Genomic DNA, 6,000 nt, shown 5'->3' with positions numbered 1-6,000 from the left:
AATTTTAAATGAAATTTACTGGTAACAGATTCTGTGAGGGCATTTTGAACCAGTAATTTTTCATTGTGTATTACATTGTGTATTTTGTATTCTGTGAATTCTGTCGTTATAATGTCATTACATAGTATCCTTACCTGATTAATATTATTGAAGTCTACAATAGGCCTAAAGTAAATTAAATTCTGCATAGATTTTTACCTTCTATTTTGTATTTGGGTTCTTTTCTTCTCTAATATTTGTGCCTTTTTTTGGAAAGAATGACTTCTAATGAGTGAATATAGACAGATATTTCATAAGAGGAAGCAACTGCTTTAGACAACACGGCTTTTAAGAGAAAGGGAGTTTGGCTATTTTAATGGAAGAGCAATTAAGTGCCTCAGTCAGTGGTACAAAAAGACAAAATAGGGCTAGAGCAATGGCTCAATGGTAGTGTGCCTTCCTAGCAGTTAGGAGGTTTGAGTTCAAACTTTATTACCACTTAATAAAAACTTTATACAAGCTCTGGTGGCTCACACTTTTAATTCTAGCTACTTAGGAGGCCAAGATCCAGAGGATCATTGTTCATCACTAGCCAGAGCAGAAAAATCAGTGAAACTCCATCTCTAATAATAAGCACAAAGCCAGGCTGGAGTGCTTGCTTCGGCAGCTCGTATATTAAAATAGGAATGACATAGAGAAGATTAGCATGACCTCTGCACAAAGATGGCATGCAAATTCATCAAGCATTCCATAGTTGTACTCATAAACTGCTTCTGTTGAGTGTCAACTCCCTTGTACAACTACTTAGAAAGGTTTTTTAATGCAAGGCTAGATGTGTGGCTCAGATGATAGAGTGCCAGCTATGAGCAAGAACAGCAAATGTGAGAAAAATGCCCTAAATTCAAGCTCATGGACAAGGACAAGAGAGAGAGAAAAAGAGACTGGGGGTGAGGGGGTGGGATAAAAATGAAAACTAAATTCTGGTGATAGTGCTTCTAAGGATGTGTGGTGAAAGTGTCTTACACAGTGAACACACACTTAAAAGTAGTAAGCTAGCAATCGCACACCTAGGCACACTCAAGAGAAACAAAAAAAAACTTTCATAAATGCTTGGAGGAAGTTTATTCATAATTGCTTAAAAACAACTGGAAACCACTCGGATGTCTCTTTGCTGGTAAATGAAAAACTGATAGATCTATACCGTGCAATACTCAGGAATAAAAAAAGAAATGAAGGCTTGGTACATGGGATGGCACAGGTAAGGGGGGAAATCCCTTCTCAGAAGGCTACCCACTCTATGATGCTATTTACCCACATTGTGAAAATGCCTGGGACAGAAAATGGCTTGGTGCTTGCTAGAAGCAGTATGTGGGGAGGCACTGACAGGATGCTATAGTGACAGCAGGGTACTTGGGAAAACTCTAGAACTATTTTGCTTACTTTTGGTGTGTTAGTTGACTGTACTGTGTGTTTTGCCAAAAATGTACAAAACTGTGCATGAGATATGTGAACTTTATCATAATCATAGCTTTGGCAACAAAGAAGACAAGGAGGGAGGTTTCTGGTCTCAGTGACAGCTGAGGAGTGATTTTAATAGGCAAGCCCCTGTCTCAATAGCACACAGGAAAGTCGCTTCTGCCTCAGGAATTAGAATTCAAAGCATCTGGGTGAAAGTTGTTTACCATTGAAATCCTACCTACTCAGAAGGCTGAGATCTGAAGATCAAGGTTCCAAGCCAGCCCAGGAAAGAAAGTCCATGAGACCATCAATAAACCACCAATAAAAGCCAGAAGTAAAACTGTGGCTCAAGTGGTAGAGCACTAGCTTTGAGAAAAAAAAGGGGGTGGAACCTCAGATACAGTGGACAGGCCTGAGATCAAACCCCAGTACTGGCAAAACAAGAGAAAGGAAGGAAGGAAGGAAGGAAGGAAGGAAGGAAGGAAGGAAGGAAGGAAGGAAGGAAGGAAGGAAGGAAGGAAGGAAGGAAGAGAGGGAGGGAGGGAGGGAGGGAGGAAGAGAGGGAGGGAGGGAGGAAGAAAAGAAAGAAGAAAGAAAGAGAGACAAAGAGAGAGAGAGAGAATTTTAGGCAGTAGAAACCCATGACATTCATACAACTGAGGTAATTGGAATCTGTATACTGTATGTATTCTTTTGTATGAATGACCCAGAGTGTATTTTCCATTTGCCTTTTGAGGTGCATTTGACTTGTTTCCAGGATTTGACGACAGACAAGGTCTCTATCATCAATCATGTGGTTCCTCAACATTCAAGCAGAGAAACCAAAGATCTGTTTTCCACTCAACTTATGAAGATTTCCTAAGTGCAAATCTGATCATGTTACTCCCTTGATTATGGTCTGTATCACCTTCAGTACTGACTCGGCAGCATGACTGCGGAATCCATATTCTGGGTGCTGAATCCACATTCAAGAATTCTGACTTAACTGACAGAAAGAAAGCCTGAACATCTAATTTTTAAAGCCGTCCACAGGTTTTTTTATTTCAGATTTAATTTTTGAAAACCATGCCAATGAAGCTAAACAGTGGCTCACATCTTATAAAAAGATTGTGTCATATGGATAAACCTTGAGGATATTATATAAACTGAAATAAAGTCACACACACACACACACACACACACACACACACACACACACACACACACACACACACAGAGAAAACTCTGCATGACTATCCATGCATAGTATTCAAGGTAGATGGTGTTTTCCAGTGAGTGGAAGAGGAAAAAAAATCAACTTTTGTGCAATGGTAAAGATTTTCAGATTTTCAGGATGAAAACACTCTATAGATCTACTATACAACTATGTGCACAACTGAAACTCTTTAACATTGAACAAAACTCTACTTCTCTTTCTTCCTGAAATCCTTGGAAACCATCATACTCCTGTTTTGCTTCTGAGTACAGTACTGTATACATAAAATAGTGCTGATGATGTTTCATGCTATGCTATTTTGACCACAATTTTTTTTTAAAGGAGAAATGCGCCAGGCACTGGTGGCTCATGCCTGTAATCCTAGCTACTCAGGAGGCTGAGATCTGAGGATTGCAGTTCAAAGCCAGCCCGGGCAGGAAAGACCCTGAGACTCCTATCTCCAATAAACCACTAGAAAGCTGGAAGTGGTGCTGTTGCTCAAGTGGCAGAGTGCTCGCCTTGAGCTGAAGAGCTGAGGGACAGCGCCCACGCCCAGAGTTCAAGCCCCATGACCGACAAATAAAAAAAACAAAAAGGAGAAATGCATGAACCTCACAAACCCTATTAGATATGACCTCTGAAAGAGTTAGACTCTTTCCTACCAAAGTGGTGGGGCAGCATAAGCACTGTCATTTCGCTGCTATGTTATAAGAAGTTATTTTAGTTAAACCACAGTTTGTCATAAGAATTGTTTTTCTAGGGGCTGGAGGCATGGATCGAATGGTAGAATACCAGCTGAGTAAGAACTGCTTTCCTGACAAGCTCCTGCATTGGTCAGGAGTCATTTGATTGCTAAGATAAAATTTAAAAGCCTTATAAACTAGCCAATTATGCAAAATTGTGAACCTAACTTCTGACCAATCAACATGAAGGGCAGTAAACACAGTAAGAACACGAAAAGACTTATCTTTTTGATAGTTATGTGTCCTTTTGCAGAAACAAACTTTGCATTACCCAGATCCGTTCAAGTCGTCTCTATTCTTATGTGACACCCCAATATCCTGAGACATTTCCAGCACTTCTGGCTCCTCGCTATAAAATAAAGGCCCAGGAATATGAAAACTAATGGAGGCATATTTAATGTTCTGTATTCAACAATACTGCCCTTGCAGGGCTCACAGCCAAGACGATCTTACCTTTTTCCTTTTGGGGGAAGCATGTGACTAATTTCTCACCACTCGCAATGTGAGTGGAGATGATGTAGCAGAAGCAATGGAGTGTGAGTTGCTTCTGATGATTCTCCCTTCTCTCACTCACTCCTCACCAGTACCAATGATGGAGCAAAGAACATGCAAATGGTGATTTTGCCAGGAATCATGGAGACAATTCTCCAAATCAAGAGCCACCTGATCTGTATGAGGCAATGATACTTGAGAGAAGTAAGGTTTGGTTGGCTGAAACCACTGAGATTGCATTCATGGCATTTCCTGTATCTTGCATGACTAAGAATCCACCACATTCATCAGCTGTGTCTTAGAATATAGAACTGAAACAGGGGAATGGGTTAGGGAGAAGGAGGGTTTTATTACAGCAGAGTCTAGGAAAGATACAGGTGGGAAAAACAAGTCTTGAGTAGATCTTTTTCTCCAGGGAAGGTGGATTGAGCTGAAATGAAGGAAGTATCAATTCCAAAATTTTAAATATTAAATATGTTTAGGGACACTGAAGGCAAACACCACACTAAAAACCTTTTCCATAAGATTATTCCTGGCTTTGAGAAATACATATAATCAAATAGATATCCCAAATCAATAAAACCAAAAAGACATTCTCCCCCACAACTACCAAAAATAAAATCCAAACTTTTCCTAGAAGAAAAAAAATCCTAACCCTAAACAAATGTTCATTTTGTTAATTTTTACTAATAACATAACATTTCTTCTTTTCTTTTCTTTTTTTTTTTTGTCAGTGGTGGGGCTTGAACTCTGGGCCTGAGCGCTGTCCCTCAGCTCTATAGCTCAAGGCTAGCGCTCTACCACTTGAGCCATAGCACCACTTCCGGTTTTCTGGTAGTTTATTGGCGGTAAGAGTTTCACGGACTTTCCTGCCCAGGCTGGCTTTGAACCGCGATCCTCAGATCTCAGCCTCCTCAGGATTACAGGCGTGAGCCATCGGCGCCCAGCAAACATCATTACATTTCTTGTCTCTTGTTAACATAATCAGAAAAGATATCTCAGTTCAACAATGCAGCTCTGATTAGTTCTACTTTTTTTTTTTTGCCTACGGTAAAAAAAAAAATGCAAATACAAACAGAATTTGTATATTTCTGATTCTTACATCATCACCATTAAAAGTCCAAACAGGGTTGGGAATGTGGCTCAGTGGTAGAGTGCTTGCCTAGCATGCAGAAAGTCCCAGGTTCGATTTCTCAGTACCACATAAACAGAAAAAAACAGAATTGGCGCTGTGGCTCACGTGGTAGTGTGCTAGTCTTGAGCAAAAAGCAGTGCAGCGTTAGTGTCCAGGCCCTGAGTTCATGACTGGCAGAATACATAAATAACTAAATAAATAACTAAATAAATAAAATTTTAAAAATTAAAAATCCAAACAAATATCTTCCTTTTGAGTCTCACTAATAATATTGTTTGAAGTGCACGGGACAGAGTATTCTGTTGTCCAATTTTCTATTAACATATTAATCTACCTACTGCCACACATTTAAAAAATATTTCTCATAGAAAAAAATTAAACATATACAATTGTAAATTAATTGCTAGGAGCATGGAAGCAGGTATATTTAAAACAAGAGCAATCTGATATTTGCTTAAAGATAATCTGGTAAAATGAAGGGTTTTTTAAACGGGATAGACAAAACAGACCTGACAAGAAATAATTGTTGAAGCTCATGCATTCTTCTCTAGTCTGTGTATGTCTGAAATAGTAAGTGGTAAATGACCATAACTTACAGATACAATACCTTTTAATATTTTCAAAAATTTAGGGACACAGCTGCAGTACTAGGTTCCTTAATCACAGAATTTCTTTGCCTAATGTCAACTATAATAATATTTTGCAAATAACAGGGTTTTATTGTTCACAGCTCTTTGCCAAATGTTATTTCAGCATGAGGACGTGGAATAACAGTCTCCCACAGTGACAGTTTACTCTTTCTGGTCATTAGGTAATAAGCTGCCTTGCTCAGTTGTCTCCAATCTAAATGTCCTGAAGGAACTTATCTGTTCTTAAAAGGAACCAAGATTTCACATCACCACACAAATTAGACTGGACTAGACATGCAACATGAAGATGCGTATTTTCTTTTCCTTACGTATCAACCATGAAATGATCATATTTAGACTTGCATATAC

The 6,000-nt window shown here is 39.0% G+C and overlaps 1 non-coding gene across 1 annotated transcript; it reads left to right on the top strand.

Annotated features, from left to right (window-relative positions):
• Positions 1-630: 630 nt before the first annotated feature.
• On the top strand, positions 631-737 carry LOC122121895. The gene has a single exon (XR_006150049.1). It is a non-coding gene; the product is annotated as a U6 spliceosomal RNA (small nuclear RNA).
• The last annotated feature ends 5,263 nt before the right edge of the window (positions 738-6,000 follow it).

The sequence above is a fragment of the Dipodomys spectabilis genome, unplaced genomic scaffold (genome assembly GCF_019054845.1).
Source record: "Dipodomys spectabilis isolate Male_0828 unplaced genomic scaffold, ASM1905484v1 ptg000197l, whole genome shotgun sequence".
NCBI lineage: Eukaryota > Metazoa > Chordata > Mammalia > Rodentia > Heteromyidae > Dipodomys > Dipodomys spectabilis.
This window is presented reverse-complemented; position numbering and strand designations above follow the sequence as displayed.